This window comes from Cynocephalus volans, chromosome 17, assembly GCF_027409185.1.
Source record: "Cynocephalus volans isolate mCynVol1 chromosome 17, mCynVol1.pri, whole genome shotgun sequence".
Taxonomy (NCBI): Eukaryota; Metazoa; Chordata; class Mammalia; order Dermoptera; family Cynocephalidae; genus Cynocephalus; species Cynocephalus volans.
In genome coordinates, this window is record NC_084476.1 from 46191970 (window position 1) to 46209982 (window position 18013).

The window sequence follows — 18013 nt, forward strand, 5'->3', positions numbered from 1 at the left end:
ACTAGCTTCTGAAAGCTCAACGTCCGGGGAGTTTGTTTGGCAGAGATATAGAACACACTTTTCCAAGCCTGTTGGAAGGCATTTGCAGTTTCATTTCGCGTCTAATTTCCCAAACCAAACTGCTTGCAGCTCTAACTCCCTTCTAACTACCACTTCTTCGGTTCAGTGAGATATGCTGGATTCTAAACGGAGAAGCTTCTCTGACGCTTTTTCACAGAGATTTTGAAACTGAAATCTCCCATGCCGTTTCCACCATAGGCAGCAATGGGCTTCCCCATAGAACTTGCCAACCTGAATTCCTACAGGCTAGATGTGAGAGGCACATTCTGCTGCTTCCTCCCTAACAGTTAAGCTTGCTTCTGAAAGCTCAACCTCCGGGGACTCTGTTTGGCAGAGATATAGAACACACTTTTCCAAGCCTGTTGGAAGGCCTTTGCACTGTCATTTCGCATCTAATTTCCCAAACCAAACTGCTTGCAGCTCTAACTCCCTTCTAACTACCACTTCTTCGGTTCAGTGAGATATGCTGGATTCTAAACGGAGAAGCTTCTCTGACGCTTTTTCACAGAGATTTTGAAACTGAAATTTCCAAACCCGTTTCCAACGAAGGCGCCAATGGGCTTCCCCATAGAACTTGCCAACCTGAATTCCTACAGGCTAGATGTGAGAGGCACATTCTGCTGCTTCCTCCCTTAGAGTTAAACTTGCTTCTGAAAGCTCAACCTCCGGGGAGTTTGTTTGGCAGAGATATAGAACACACTTTTCCAAGCCTGTTGGAAGGCATTTGCAGTTTCATTTCGCGTCTAATTTCCCAAACCAAACTGCTTGCAGCTCTAACTCCCTTCTAACTACCACTTCTTCGGTTCAGTGAGATATGCTGGATTCTAAACGGAGAAGCTTCTCTGACGCTTTTTCACAGAGATTTTGAAACTGAAATCTCCCATGCCGTTTCCACCATAGGCAGTAATGGGCTTCCCCATAGAACTTGCCAACCTGAATTCCTACAGGCTAGATGTGAGAAGCACATTCTGCTGCTTCCTCCCTTAGAGTTAAACTTGCTTCTGAAAGCTCAACCTCCGGGGAGTTTGTTTGGCAGAGATATAGAACACACTTTTCCAAGCCTGTTGGAAGGCCTTTGCAGTGTCATTTCGCATCTAATTTCCCAAACCAAACTGCTTGCAGCTCTAACTCCCTTCTGACTACCACTTCTTCGGTTCAGTGAGATATGCTGGATTCTAAACGGAGAAGCTTCTCTGACGCTTTTTCACAGAGATTTTGAAACTGAAATTTCCAAACCCGTTTCCAACGAAGGCGCCAATGGGCTTCCCCATAGAATTGCCAACCTGAATTCCTACAGGCTAGATGTGAGAGGCACATTCTGCTGCTTCCTCCCTTAGAGTTAAACTTGCTTCTGAAAGCTCAACCTCCGGCGAGTTTGTTTGGCAGAGATATAGAACACACTTTTCCAAGCCTGTTGGAAGGCATTTGCAGTTTCATTTCGCGTCTAATTTCCCAAACCAAACTGCTTGCAGCTCTAACTCCCTTCTAACTACCACTTCTTCGGTTCAGTGAGATATGCTGAATTCTAAACGGAGAAGCTTCTCTGACGCTTTTTCACAGAGATTTTGAAACTGAAACCTCCCATGCCGTTTCCACCATAGGCAGCAATGGGCTTCCCCATAGAACTTGCCAACCTGAATTCCTAAAGGCTAGATGTGAGAGGCACATTCTGCTGCTTCCTCCCTTAGAGTTAAACTTGCTTCTGAAAGCTCAACCTCCGGGGAGTTTGTTTGGCAGAGATATAGAACACACTTTTCCAAGCCTGTTGGAAGGCATTTGCAGTTTCATTTCGCGTCTAATTTCCCAAACCAAACTGCTTGCAGCTCTAACTCCCTTCTAACTACCACTTCTTCGGTTCAGTGAGATATGCTGGATTCTAAACAGAGAAGCTTCTCTGACGCTTTTTCACAGAGATTTTGAAACTGAAACCTCCCATGCCGTTTCCACCATAGGCAGCAATGGGCTTCCCCATAGAACTTGCCAACCTGAATTCCTACAGGCTAGATGTGAGAAGCACATTCTGCTGCTTCCTCCCTTAGAGTTAAACTTGCTTCTGAAAGCTCAACCTCCGGGGAGTTTGTTTGGCAGAGATATAGAACACACTTTTCCAAGCCTGTTGGAAGGCCTTTGCAGTGTCATTTAGCATCTAATTTCCCAAACCAAACTGCTTGCAGCTCTAACTCCCTTCTAACTACCACTTCTTCGGTTCAGTGAGATATGCTGGATTCTAAACGGAGAAGCTTCTCTGACGCTTTTTCACAGAGATTTTGAAACTGAAATTTCCAAACCCGTTTCCAACGAAGGCGCCAATGGGCTTCCCCATAGAACTTGCCAACCTGAATTCCTACAGGCTAGATGTGAGAGGCACATTCTGCTGCTTCCTCCCTTAGAGTTAAACTTGCTTCTGAAAGCTCAACCTCCGGGGAGTTTGTTTGGCAGAGATATAGAACACACTTTTCCAAGCCTGTTGGAAGGCATTTGCAGTTTCATTTCGCGTCTAATTTCCCAAACCAAACTGCTTGCAGCTCTAACTCCCTTCTAACTACCACTTCTTCGGTTCAGTGAGATATCCTGGATTCTAAACGGAGAACCTTCTCTGACGCTTTTTCACAGAGATTTTGAACCTGAAATCTCCCATGCCGTTTCCACCATAGGCAGCAATGGGCTTCCCCATAGAACTTGCCAACCTGAATTCCTACAGGCTAGATGTGAGAGGCACATTCTGCTGCTTCCTCCCTAACAGTTAAGCTTGCTTCTGAAAGCTCAACCTCCGGGGACTCTGTTTGGCAGAGATATAGAACACACTTTTCCAAGCCTGTTGGAAGGCCTTTGCAGTGTCATTTCGCATCTAATTTCCCAAACCAAACTGCTTGCAGCTCTAACTCCCTTCTAACTACCACTTCTTCGGTTCAGTGAGATATGCTGGATTCTAAACGGAGAAGCTTCTCTGACGCTTTTTCACAGAGATTTTGAAACTGAAATTTCCAAACCCGTTTCCAACGAAGGCGCCAATGGGCTTCCCCATAGAACTTGCCAACCTGAATTCCTACAGGCTAGATGTGAGAGGCACATTCTGCTGCTTCCTCCCTTAGAGTTAAACTTGCTTCTGAAAGCTCAACCTCCGGGGAGTTTGTTTGGCAGAGATATAGAACACACTTTTCCAAGCCTGTTGGAAGGCATTTGCAGTTTCATTTCGCGTCTAATTTCCCAAACCAAACTGCTTGCAGCTCTAACTCCCTTCTAACTACCACTTCTTCGGTTCAGTGAGATATGCTGGATTCTAAACGGAGAAGCTTCTCTGACGCTTTTTCACAGAGATTTTGAAACTGAAATCTCCCATGCCGTTTCCACCATAGGCAGCAATGGGCTTCCCCATAGAACTTGCCAACCTGAATTCCTAAAGGCTAGATGTGAGAGGCACATTCTGCTGCTTCCTCCCTTAGAGTTAAACTTGCTTCTGAAAGCTCAACCTCCGGGGAGTTTGTTTGGCAGAGATATAGAACACACTTTTCCAAGCCTGTTGGAAGGCATTTGCAGTTTCATTTCGCGTCTAATTTCCCAAACCAAACTGCTTGCAGCTCTAACTCCCTTCTAACTACCACTTCTTCGGTTCAGTGAGATATGCTGGATTCTAAACGGAGAAGCTTCTCTGACGCTTTTTCACAGAGATTTTGAAACTGAAATTTCCAAACCCGTTTCCAACGAAGGCGCCTATGGGCTTCCCCATAGAACTTGCCAACCTGAATTCCTACAGGCTAGATGTGAGAGGCACATTCTGCTGCTTCCTCCCTTAGAGTTAAACTAGCTTCTGAAAGCTCAACCTCCGGGGAGTTTGTTTGGCAGAGATATAGAACACACTTTTCCAAGCCTGTTGGAAGGCATTTGCAGTTTCATTTCGCGTCTAATTTCCCAAACCAAACTGCTTGCAGCTCTAACTCCCTTCTAACTACCACTTCTTCGGTTCAGTGAGATATGCTGGATTCTAAACGGAGAAGCTTCTCTGACGCTTTTTCACAGAGATTTTGAAACTGAAATCTCCCATGCCGTTTCCACCATAGGCAGCAATGGGCTTCCCCATAGAACTTGCCAACCTGAATTCCTACAGGCTAGATGTGAGAAGCACATTCTGCTGCTTCCTCCCTTAGAGTTAAACTTGCTTCTGAAAGCTCAACCTCCGGGGAGTTTGTTTGGCAGAGATATAGAACACACTTTTCCAAGCCTGTTGGAAGGCATTTGCAGTTTCATTTCGCGTCTAATTTCCCAAACCAAACTGCTTGCAGCTCTAACTCCCTTCTAACTACCACTTCTTCGGTTCAGTGAGATATGCTGGATTCTAAACGGGGAAGCTTCTCTGACGCTTTTTCACAGAGATTTTGAAACTGAAATTTCCAAACCCGTTTCCAACGAAGGCGCCAATGGGCTTCCCCATAGAACTTGCCAACCTGAATTCCTACAGGCTAGATGTGAGAGGCACATTCTGCTGCTTCCTCCCTTAGAGTTAAACTAGCTTCTGAAAGCTCAACCTCCGGGGAGTTTGTTTGGCAGAGATATAGAACACACTTTTCCAAGCCTGTTGGAAGGCATTTGCAGTTTCATTTCGCGTCTTATTTCCCAAACCAAACTGCTTGCAGCTCTAACTGCCTTGTAACTACCACTTCTTCGGTTCAGTGAGATATGCTGGATTCTAAACGGAGAAGCTTCTCTGACGCTTTTTCACAGAGATTTTGAAACTGAAATCTCCCATGCTGTTTCCACCATAGCCAGCAATGGGCTTCCCCTTAGAACTTGCCAACCTGAATTCCTACAGGCTAGATGTGAGAGGCACATTCTGCTGCTTCCTCCCTTAGAGTTAAACTAGCTTCTGAAAGCTCAACCTCCAGGGAGTCTGTTTGGCAGAGATATAGAACACACTTTTCCAAGCCTGTTGGAAGGCATTTGCAGTTTCATTTCGCGTCTAATTTCCCAAACCAAACTGCTTGCAGCTCTAACTGCCTTCTAACTACCACTTCTTCGGTTCAGTGAGATATGCTGGATTCTAAACGGAGAAGCTTCTCTGACGCTTTTTCACAGAGATTTTGAAACTGAAATCTCCCATGCCGTTTCCACCATAGGCAGCAATGGGCTTCCCCATAGAACTTGCCAACCTGAATTCCTACAGGCTAGATGTGAGAGGCACATTCGGCTGCTTCCTCCCTAAGAGTTAAGCTTGCTTCTGAAAGCTCAACCTCCGGGGAGTCTGTTTGGCAGAGATATAGAACACACTTTTCCAAGCCTGTTGGAAGGCCTTTGCAGTGTCATTTCGCGTCTAATTTCCCAAACGAAACTGCTGGCAGCTCTAACTCCCTTCTAACTACCACTTCTTCGGTTCAGTGAGATATGCTGGATTCTAAACGGGGAAGCTTCTCTGACGCTTTTTCACAGAGATTTTGAAACTGAAATTTCCAAACCCGTTTGCAACGAAGGCGCCAATGGGCTTCCCCATATAACTTGCCAACCTGAATTCCTACAGGCTAGATGTGAGAGGCACATTCTGCTGCTTCCTCCCTTAGAGTTAAACTAGCTTCTGAAAGCTCAACCTCCGGGGAGTGTGTTTGGCAGAGATATAGAACACACTTTTCCAAGCCTGTTCAAAAGCATTTGCAGTTTCATTTCGCGTCTAATTTCCCAAACCAAACTGCTTGCAGCTCTAACTCCCTTCTAACTACCACTTCTTCGGTTCAGTGAGATATCCTGGATTCTAAACGGAGAAGCTTCTCTGACGCTTTTTCACAGAGATTTTGAAACTGAAATCTCCCATGCCGTTTCGACCATAGGCAGCAATGGGCTTCCCCATAGAACTTGCCAACCTGAATTCCTACAGGCTAGATGTGAGAGGCACATTCTGCTGCTTCCTCCCTAACAGTTAAGCTTGCTTCTGAAAGCTCAACCTCCGGGGACTCTGTTTGGCAGAGATATAGAACACACTTTTCCAAGCCTGTTGGAAGGCATTTGCAGTTTCATTTCGCGTCTAATTTCCCAAACCAAACTGCTTGCAGCTCTAACTCCCTTCTAACTACCACTTCTTCGGTTCAGTGAGATATGCTGGATTCTAAACGGAGAAGCTTCTCTGACGCTTTTTCACAGAGATTTTGAAACTGAAATCTCCCATGCCGTTTCCACCATAGGCAGCAATGGGCTTCCCCATAGAACTTGCCAACCTGAATTCCTACAGGCTAGATGTGAGAGGCACATTCTGCTGCTTCCTCCCTTAGAGTTAAACTTGCTTCTGAAAGCTCAACCTCCGGGGAGTTTGTTTGGCAGAGATATAGAACACACTTTTCCAAGCCTGTTGGAAGGCATTTGCAGTTTCATTTCGCGTCTAATTTCCCAAACCAAACTGCTTGCAGCTCTAACTCCCTTCTAACTACCACTTCTTCGGTTCAGTGAGATATGCTGGATTCTAAACGGAGAAGCTTCTCTGACGCTTTTTCACAGAGATTTTGAAACTGAAATTTCCAAACCCGTTTCCAACGAAGGCGCCAATGGGCTTCCCCATAGAACTTGCCAACCTGAATTCCTACAGGCTAGATGTGAGAGGCACATTCTGCTGCTTCCTCCCTTAGAGTTAAACTAGCTTCTGAAAGCTCAACCTCCGGGGAGTTTGTTTGGCAGAGATATAGAACACACTTTTCCAAGCCTGTTGGAAGGCATTTGCAGTTTCATTTCGCGTCTAATTTCCCAAACCAAACTGCTTGCAGCTCTAACTGCCTTCTAACTACCACTTCTTCGGTTCAGTGAGATATGCTGGATTCTAAACGGAGAAGCTTCTCTGACGCTTTTTCACAGAGATTTTGAAACTGAAATCTCCCATGCTGTTTCCACCATAGCCAGCAATGGGCTTCCCCATAGAACTTGCCAACCTGAATTCCTACAGGCTAGATGTGAGAGGCACATTCTGCTGCTTCCTCCCTTAGAGTTAAACTAGCTTCTGAAAGCTCAACGTCCGGGGAGTTTGTTTGGCAGAGATATAGAACACACTTTTCCAAGCCTGTTGGAAGGCATTTGCAGTTTCATTTCGCGTCTAATTTCCCAAACCAAACTGCTTGCAGCTCTAACTCCCTTCTAACTACCACTTCTTCGGTTCAGTGAGATATCCTGGATTCTAAACGGAGAAGCTTCTCTGACGCTTTTTCACAGAGATTTTGAAACTGAAATCTCCCATGCCGTTTCCACCATAGGCAGCAATGGGCTTCCCCATAGAACTTGCCAACCTGAATTCCTACAGGCTAGATGTGAGAGGCACATTCTGCTGCTTCCTCCCTAACAGTTAAGCTTGCTTCTGAAAGCTCAACCTCCGGGGACTCTGTTTGGCAGAGATATAGAACACACTTTTCCAAGCCTGTTGGAAGGCCTTTGCACTGTCATTTCGCATCTAATTTCCCAAACCAAACTGCTTGCAGCTCTAACTCCCTTCTAACTACCACTTCTTCGGTTCAGTGAGATATGGTGGATTCTAAACGGAGAAGCTTCTCTGACGCTTTTTCACAGAGATTTTGAAACTGAAATTTCCAAACCCGTTTCCAACGAAGGCGCCAATGGGCTTCCCCATAGAACTTGCCAACCTGAATTCCTACAGGCTAGATGTGAGAGGCACATTCTGCTGCTTCCTCCCTTAGAGTTAAACTTGCTTCTGAAAGCTCAACCTCCGGGGAGTTTGTTTGGCAGAGATATAGAACACACTTTTCCAAGCCTGTTGGAAGGCATTTGCAGTTTCATTTCGCGTCTAATTTCCCAAACCAAACTGCTTGCAGCTCTAACTCCCTTCTAACTACCACTTCTTCGGTTCAGTGAGATATGCTGGATTCTAAACGGAGAAGCTTCTCTGACGCTTTTTCACAGAGATTTTGAAACTGAAATCTCCCATGCCGTTTCCACCATAGGCAGCAATGGGCTTCCCCATAGAACTTGCCAACCTGAATTCCTAAAGGCTAGATGTGAGAGGCACATTCTGCTGCTTCCTCCCTTAGAGTTAAACTTGCTTCTGAAAGCTCAACCTCCGGGGAGTTTGTTTGGCAGAGATATAGAACACACTTTTCCAAGCCTGTTGGAAGGCATTTGCAGTTTCATTTCGCGTCTAATTTCCCAAACCAAACTGCTTGCAGCTCTAACTCCCTTCTAACTACCACTTCTTCGGTTCAGTGAGATATGCTGGATTCTAAACGGAGAAGCTTCTCTGACGCTTTTTCACAGAGATTTTGAAACTGAAATCTCCCATGCTGTTTCCACCATAGCCAGCAATGGGCTTCCCCATAGAACTTGCCAACCTGAATTCCTACAGGCTAGATGTGAGAGGCACATTCTGCTGCTTCCTCCCTTAGAGTTAAACTAGCTTCTGAAAGCTCAACCTCCAGGGAGTCTGTTTGGCAGAGATATAGAACACACTTTTCCAAGCCTGTTGGAAGGCATTTGCAGTTTCATTTCGCGTCTAATTTCCCAAACCAAACTGCTTGCAGCTCTAACTGCCTTCTAACTACCACTTCTTCGGTTCAGTGAGATATGCTGGATTCTAAACGGAGAAGCTTCTCTGACGCTTTTTCACAGAGATTTTGAAACTGAAATCTCCCATGCTGTTTCCACCATAGCCAGCAATGGGCTTCCCCTTAGAACTTGCCAACCTGAATTCCTACAGGCTAGATGTGAGAGGCACATTCTGCTGCTTCCTCCCTTAGAGTTAAACTAGCTTCTGAAAGCTCAACCTCCAGGGAGTCTGTTTGGCAGAGATATAGAACACACTTTTCCAAGCCTGTTGGAAGGCATTTGCAGTTTCATTTCGCGTCTAATTTCCCAAACCAAACTGCTTGCAGCTCTAACTGCCTTCTAACTACCACTTCTTCGGTTCAGTGAGATATGCTGGATTCTAAACGGAGAAGCTTCTCTGACACTTTTTCACAGAGATTTTGAAACTGAAATCTCCCATGCCGTTTCCACCATAGGCAGCAATGGGCTTCCCCATAGAACTTGCCAACCTGAATTCCTACAGGCTAGATGTGAGAGGCACATTCTGCTGCTTCCTCCCTTAGAGTTAAGCTAGCTTCTGAAAGCTCAACCTCCGGGGAGTCTGTTGGGCAGAGATATAGAACACACTTTTCCAAGCCTTTTTTAAGGCATTTGCAGTTTCATTTCGCGTCTAATTTCCCAAACCAAACTGCTTGCAGCTCTAACTCCCTTCTAACTACCACTTCTTCGGTTCAGTGAGATATGCTGGATTCTAAACGGAGAAGCTTCTCTGATGCTTTTTCACAGAGATTTTGAAACTGAAATTTCCAAACCCGTTTCCAAAGAAGGCGCCTATGGGCTTCCCCATAGAACTTGCCAACCTGAATTCCTACAGGCTAGATGTGAGAGGCACATTCTGCTGCTTCCTCCCTTAGAGTTAAACTAGCTTCTGAAAGCTCAACCTCCGGGGAGTTTGTTTGTCAGAGATATACAACACACTTTTCCAAGCCTGTTGGAAGGCATTTGCAGTTTCATTTCGCGTCTAATTTCCCAAACCAAACTGCTTGCAGCTCTAACTCCCATCTAACTACCACTTCTTCGGTTCAGTGAGATATGCTGGATTCTAAACGGAGAAGCTTCTCTGACGCTTTTTCACAGAGATTTTGAAACTGAAATCTCCCATGCCGTTTCCACCATAGGCAGCAATGGGCTTCCCCATAGAACTTGCCAACCTGAATTCCTACAGGCTAGATGTGAGAGGCACATTCTGCTGCTTCCTCCCTAACAGTTAAGCTTGCTTCTGAAAGCTCAACCTCCGGGGACTCTGTTTGGCAGAGATATAGAACACACTTTTCCAAGCCTGTTGCAAGGCCTTTGCAGTGTCATTTCGCATCTAATTTCCCAAACCAAACTGCTTGCAGCTCTAACTCCCTTCTAACTACCACTTCTTCGGTTCAGTGAGATATGCTGGATTCTAAACGGAGAAGCTTCTCTGACGCTTTTTCACAGCGATTTTGAAACTGAAATTTCCAAACCCGTTTCCAACGAAGGCGCCAATGGGCTTCCCCATAGAACTTGCCAACCTGAATTCCTACAGGCTAGATGTGAGAGGCACATTCTGCTGCTTCCTCCCTTAGAGTTAAACTTGCTTCTGAAAGCTCAACCTCCGGCGAGTTTGTTTGGCAGAGATATAGAACACACTTTTCCAAGCCTGTTGGAAGGCATTTGCAGTTTCATTTCGCGTCTAATTTCCCAAACCAAACTGCTTGCAGCTCTAACTCCCTTCTAACTACCACTTCTTCGGTTCAGTGAGATATGCTGGATTCTAAACGGAGAAGCTTCTCTGACGCTTTTTCACAGAGATTTTGAAACTGAAATCTCCCATGCCGTTTCCACCATAGGCAGCAATGGGCTTCCCCATAGAACTTGCCAACCTGAATTCCTAAAGGCTAGATCTGAGAGGCACATTCTGCTGCTTCCTCCCTTAGAGTTAAACTTGCTTCTGAAAGCTCAACCTCCGGGGAGTTTGTTTGGCAGAGATATAGAACACACTTTTCCAAGCCTGTTGGAAGGCATTTGCAGTTTCATTTCGCGTCTAATTTCCCAAACCAAACTGCTTGCAGCTCTAACTCCCTTCTAACTACCACTTCTTCGGTTCAGTGAGATATGCTGGATTCTAAACGGAGAAGCTTCTCTGACGCTTTTTCACAGAGATTTTGAAACTGAAATCTCCCATGCCGTTTCCACCATAGGCAGCAATGGGCTTCCCCATAGAACTTGCCAACCTGAATTCCTACAGGCTAGATGTGAGAAGCACATTCTGCTGCTTCCTCCCTTAGAGTTAAACTTGCTTCTGAAAGCTCAACCTCCGGGGAGTTTGTTTGGCAGAGATATAGAACACACTTTTCCAAGCCTGTTGGAAGGCCTTTGCAGTGTCATTTCGCATCTAATTTCCCAAACCAAACTGCTTGCAGCTCTAACTCCCTTCTAACTACCACTTCTTCGGTTCAGTGAGATATGCTGGATTCTAAACGGAGAAGCTTCTCTGACGCTTTTTCAGAGAGATTTTGAAACTGAAATTTCCAAACCCGTTTCCAACGAAGGCGCCAATGTGCTTCCCCATAGAACTTGCCAACCTGAATTCCTACAGGCTAGATGTGAGAGGCACATTCTGCTGCTTCCTCCCTTAGAGTTAAACTTGCTTCTGAAAGCTCAACCTCCGGGGAGTTTGTTTGGCAGAGATATAGAACACACTTTTCCAAGCCTGTTGGAAGGCATTTGCAGTTTCATTTCGCGTCTAATTTCCCAAACCAAACTGCTTGCAGCTCTAACTCCCTTCTAACTACCACTTCTTCGGTTCAGTGAGATATGCTGGATTCTAAACGGAGAAGCTTCTCTGACGCTTTTTCACAGAGATTTTGAAACTGAAATCTCCCATGCCGTTTCCACCATAGGCAGCAATGGGCTTCCCCATAGAACTTGCCAACCTGAATTCCTACAGGCTAGATGTGAGAGGCACATTCTGCTGCTTCCTCCCTAACAGTTAAGCTTGCTTCTGAAAGCTCAACCTCCGGGGACTCTGTTTGGCAGAGATATAGAACACACTTTTCCAAGCCTGTTGGAAGGCCTTTGCAGTGTCATTTCGCATCTAATTTCCCAAACCAAACTGCTTGCAGCTCTAACTCCCTTCTAACTACCACTTCTTCGGTTCAGTGAGATATGCTGGATTCTAAACGGAGAAGCTTCTCTGACGCTTTTTCACAGCGATTTTGAAACTGAAATTTCCAAACCCGTTTCCAACGAAGGCGCCAATGGGCTTCCCCATAGAACTTGCCAACCTGAATTCCTACAGGCTAGATGTGAGAGGCACATTCTGCTGCTTCCTCCCTTAGAGTTAAACTTGCTTCTGAAAGCTCAACCTCCGGCGAGTTTGTTTGGCAGAGATATAGAACACACTTTTCCAAGCCTGTTGGAAGGCATTTGCAGTTTCATTTCGCGTCTAATTTCCCAAACCAAACTGCTTGCAGCTCTAACTCCCTTCTAACTACCACTTCTTCGGTTCAGTGAGATATGCTGGATTCTAAACGGAGAAGCTTCTCTGAGGCTTTTTCACAGAGATTTTGAAACTGAAATCTCCCATGCCGTTTCCACCATAGGCAGCAATGGGCTTCCCCATAGAACTTGCCAACCTGAATTCCTAAAGGCTAGATCTGAGAGGCACATTCTGCTGCTTCCTCCCTTAGAGTTAAACTTGCTTCTGAAAGCTCAACCTCCGGGGAGTTTGTTTGGCAGAGATATAGAACACACTTTTCCAAGCCTGTTGGAAGGCATTTGCAGTTTCATTTCGCGTCTAATTTCCCAAACCAAACTGCTTGCAGCTCTAACTCCCTTCTAACTACCACTTCTTCGGTTCAGTGAGATATGCTGGATTCTAAACGGAGAAGCTTCTCTGACGCTTTTTCACAGAGATTTTGAAACTGAAATCTCCCATGCCGTTTCCACCATAGGCAGCAATGGGCTTCCCCATAGAACTTGCCAACCTGAATTCCTACAGGCTAGATGTGAGAAGCACATTCTGCTGCTTCCTCCCTTAGAGTTAAACTTGCTTCTGAAAGCTCAACCTCCGGGGAGTTTGTTTGGCAGAGATATAGAACACACTTTTCCAAGCCTGTTGGAAGGCCTTTGCACTGTCATTTCGCATCTAATTTCCCAAACCAAACTGCTTGCAGCTCTAACTCCCTTCTAACTACCACTTCTTCGGTTCAGTGAGATATGCTGGATTCTAAACGGAGAAGCTTCTCTGACGCTTTTTCACAGAGATTTTGAAACTGAAATTTCCAAACCCGTTTCCAACGAAGGCGCCAATGGGCTTCCCCATAGAACTTGCCAACCTGAATTCCTACAGGCTAGATGTGAGAGGCACATTCTGCTGCTTCCTCCCTTAGAGTTAAACTTGCTTCTGAAAGCTCAACCTCCGGGGAGTTTGTTTGGCAGAGATATAGAACACACTTTTCCAAGCCTGTTGGAAGGCATTTGCAGTTTCATTTCGCGTCTAATTTCCCAAACCAAACTGCTTGCAGCTCTAACTCCCTTCTAACTACCACTTCTTCGGTTCAGTGAGATATCCTGGATTCTAAACGGAGAAGCTTCTCTGACGCTTTTTCACAGAGATTTTGAAAGTGAAATCTCCCATGCCGTTTCCACCATAGGCAGCAATGGGCTTCCCCATAGAACTTGCCAACCTGAATTCCTACAGGCTAGATGTGAGAGGCACATTCTGCTGCTTCCTCCCTAACAGTTAAGCTTGCTTCTGAAAGCTCAACCTCCGGGGACTCTGTTTGGCAGAGATATAGAACACACTTTTCCAAGCCTGTTGGAAGGCCTTTGCAGTGTCATTTCGCATCTAATTTCCCAAACCAAACTGCTTGCAGCTCTAACTCCCTTCTAACTACCACTTCTTCGGTTCAGTGAGATATGCTGGATTCTAAACGGAGAAGCTTCTCTGACGCTTTTTCACAGCGATTTTGAAACTGAAATTTCCAAACCCGTTTCCAACGAAGGCGCCAATGGGCTTCCCCATAGAACTTGCCAACCTGAATTCCTACAGGCTAGATGTGAGAGGCACATTCTGCTGCTTCCTCCCTTAGAGTTAAACTTGCTTCTGAAAGCTCAACCTCCGGCGAGTTTGTTTGGCAGAGATATAGAACACACTTTTCCAAGCCTGTTGGAAGGCATTTGCAGTTTCATTTCGCGTCTAATTTCCCAAACCAAACTGCTTGCAGCTCTAACTCCCTTCTAACTACCACTTCTTCGGTTCAGTGAGATATGCTGGATTCTAAACGGAGAAGCTTCTCTGAGGCTTTTTCACAGAGATTTTGAAACTGAAATCTCCCATGCCGTTTCCACCATAGGCAGCAATGGGCTTCCCCATAGAACTTGCCAACCTGAATTCCTAAAGGCTAGATCTGAGAGGCACATTCTGCTGCTTCCTCCCTTAGAGTTAAACTTGCTTCTGAAAGCTCAACCTCCGGGGAGTTTGTTTGGCAGAGATATAGAACATACTTTTCCAAGCCTGTTGGAAGGCATTTGCAGTTTCATTTCGCGTCTAATTTCCCAAACCAAACTGCTTGCAGCTCTAACTCCCTTCTAACTACCACTTCTTCGGTTCAGTGAGATATGCTGGATTCTAAACGGAGAAGCTTCTCTGACGCTTTTTCACAGAGATTTTGAAACTGAAATCTCCCATGCCGTTTCCACCATAGGCAGCAATGGGCTTCCCCATAGAACTTGCCAACCTGAATTCCTACAGGCTAGATGTGAGAAGCACATTCTGCTGCTTCCTCCCTTAGAGTTAAACTTGCTTCTGAAAGCTCAACCTCCGGGGAGTTTGTTTGGCAGAGATATAGAACACACTTTTCCAAGCCTGTTGGAAGGCCTTTGCAGTGTCATTTCGCATCTAATTTCCCAAACCAAACTGCTTGCAGCTCTAACTCCCTTCTAACTACCACTTCTTCGGTTCAGTGAGATATGGTGGATTCTAAACGGAGAAGCTTCTCTGACGCTTTTTCACAGAGATTTTGAAACTGAAATTTCCAAACCCGTTTCCAACGAAGGCGCCAATGGGCTTCCCCATAGAACTTGCCAACCTGAATTCCTACAGGCTAGATGTGAGAGGCACATTCTGCTGCTTCCTCCCTTAGAGTTAAACTTGCTTCTGAAAGCTCAACCTCCGGGGAGTTTGTTTGGCAGAGATATAGAACACACTTTTCCAAGCCTGTTGGAAGGCATTTGCAGTTTCATTTCGCGTCTAATTTCCCAAACCAAACTGCTTGCAGCTCTAACTCCCTTCTAACTACCACTTCTTCGGTTCAGTGAGATATCCTGGATTCTAAACGGAGAAGCTTCTCTGACGCTTTTTCACAGAGATTTTGAAAGTGAAATGTCCCATGCCGTTTCCACCATAGGCAGCAATGGGCTTCCCCATAGAACTTGCCAACCTGAATTCCTACAGGCTAGATGTGAGAGGCACATTCTGCTGCTTCCTCCCTAACAGTTAAGCTTGCTTCTGAAAGCTCAACCTCCGGGGACTCTGTTTGGCAGAGATATAGAACACACTTTTCCAAGCCTGTTGGAAGGCCTTTGCAGTGTCATTTCGCATCTAATTTCCCAAACCAAACTGCTTGCAGCTCTAACTCCCTTCTAACTACCACTTCTTCGGTTCAGTGAGATATGCTGGATTCTAAACGGAGAAGCTTCTCTGACGCTTTTTCACAGCGATTTTGAAACTGAAATTTCCAAACCCGTTTCCAACGAAAGCGCCAATGGGCTTCCCCATAGAACTTGCCAACCTGAATTCCTACAGGCTAGATGTGAGAGGCACATTCTGCTGCTTCCTCCCTTAGAGTTAAACTTGCTTCTGAAAGCTCAACCTCCGGGGAGTTTGTTTGGCAGAGATATAGAACACACTTTTCCAAGCCTGTTGGAAGGCATTTGCAGTTTCATTTCGCGTCTAATTTCCCAAACCAAACTGCTTGCAGCTCTAACTCCCTTCTAACTACCACTTCTTCGGTTCAGTGAGATATGCTGGATTCTAAACGGAGAAGCTTCTCTGACGCTTTTTCACAGAGATTTTGAAACTGAAATCTCCCATGCCGTTTCCACCATAGGCAGCAATGGGCTTCCCCATAGAACTTGCCAACCTGAATTCCTACAGGCTAGATGTGAGAAGCACATTCTGCTGCTTCCTCCCTTAGAGTTAAACTTGCTTCTGAAAGCTCAACCTCCGGGGAGTTTGTTTGGCAGAGATATAGAACACACTTTTCCAAGCCTGTTGGAAGGCCTTTGCAGTGTCATTTCGCATCTAATTTCCCAAACCAAACTGCTTGCAGCTCTAACTCCCTTCTAACTACCACTTCTTCGGTTCAGTGAGATATGGTGGATTCTAAACGGAGAAGCTTCTCTGACGCTTTTTCACAGAGATTTTGAAACTGAAATTTCCAAACCCGTTTCCAACGAAGGCGCCAATGGGCTTCCCCATAGAACTTGCCAACCTGAATTCCTACAGGCTAGATGTGAGAGGCACATTCTGCTGCTTCCTCCCTTAGAGTTAAACTTGCTTCTGAAAGCTCAACCTCCGGGGAGTTTGTTTGGCAGAGATATAGAACACACTTTTCCAAGCCTGTTGGAAGGCATTTGCAGTTTCATTTCGCGTCTAATTTCCCAAACCAAACTGCTTGCAGCTCTAACTCCCTTCTAACTACCACTTCTTCGGTTCAGTGAGATATGCTGGATTCTAAACGGAGAAGCTTCTCTGACGCTTTTTCACAGCGATTTTGAAACTGAAATTTCCAAACCCGTTTCCAACGAAGGCGCCAATGGGCTTCCCCATAGAACTTGCCAACCTGAATTCCTACAGGCTAGATGTGAGAGGCACATTCTGCTGCTTCCTCCCTTAGAGTTAAACTTGCTTCTGAAAGCTCAACCTCCGGCGAGTTTGTTTGGCAGAGATATAGAACACACTTTTCCAAGCCTGTTGGAAGGCATTTGCAGTTTCATTTCGCGTCTAATTTCCCAAACCAAACTGCTTGCAGCTCTAACTCCCTTCTAACTACCACTTCTTCGGTTCAGTGAGATATGCTGGATTCTAAACGGAGAAGCTTCTCTGAGGCTTTTTCACAGAGATTTTGAAACTGAAATCTCCCATGCCGTTTCCACCATAGGCAGCAATGGGCTTCCCCATAGAACTTGCCAACCTGAATTCCTAAAGGCTAGATCTGAGAGGCACATTCTGCTGCTTCCTCCCTTAGAGTTAAACTTGCTTCTGAAAGCTCAACCTCCGGGGAGTTTGTTTGGCAGAGATATAGAACACACTTTTCCAAGCCTGTTGGAAGGCATTTGCAGTTTCATTTCGCGTCTAATTTCCCAAACCAAACTGCTTGCAGCTCTAACTCCCTTCTAACTACCACTTCTTCGGTTCAGTGAGATATGCTGGATTCTAAACGGAGAAGCTTCTCTGACGCTTTTTCACAGAGATTTTGAAACTGAAATCTCCCATGCCGTTTCCACCATAGGCAGCAATGGGCTTCCCCATAGAACTTGCCAACCTGAATTCCTACAGGCTAGATGTGAGAAGCACATTCTGCTGCTTCCTCCCTTAGAGTTAAACTTGCTTCTGAAAGCTCAACCTCCGGGGAGTTTGTTTGGCAGAGATATAGAACACACTTTTCCAAGCCTGTTGGAAGGCCTTTGCAGTGTCATTTCGCATCTAATTTCCCAAACCAAACTGCTTGCAGCTCTAACTCCCTTCTAACTACCACTTCTTCGGTTCAGTGAGATATGCTGGATTCTAAACGGAGAAGCTTCTCTGACGCTTTTTCAGAGAGATTTTGAAACTGAAATTTCCAAACCCGTTTCCAACGAAGGCGCCAATGTGCTTCCCCATAGAACTTGCCAACCTGAATTCCTACAGGCTAGATGTGAGAGGCACATTCTGCTGCTTCCTCCCTTAGAGTTAAACTTGCTTCTGAAAGCTCAACCTCCGGGGAGTTTGTTTGGCAGAGATATAGAACACACTTTTCCAAGCCTGTTGGAAGGCATTTGCAGTTTCATTTCGCGTCTAATTTCCCAAACCAAACTGCTTGCAGCTCTAACTCCCTTCTAACTACCACTTCTTCGGTTCAGTGAGATATGCTGGATTCTAAACGGAGAAGCTTCTCTGACGCTTTTTCACAGAGATTTTGAAACTGAAATCTCCCATGCCGTTTCCACCATAGGCAGCAATGGGCTTCCCCATAGAACTTGCCAACCTGAATTCCTACAGGCTAGATGTGAGAGGCACATTCTGCTGCTTCCTCCCTAACAGTTAAGCTTGCTTCTGAAAGCTCAACCTCCGGGGACTCTGTTTGGCAGAGATATAGAACACACTTTTCCAAGCCTGTTGGAAGGCCTTTGCAGTGTCATTTCGCATCTAATTTCCCAA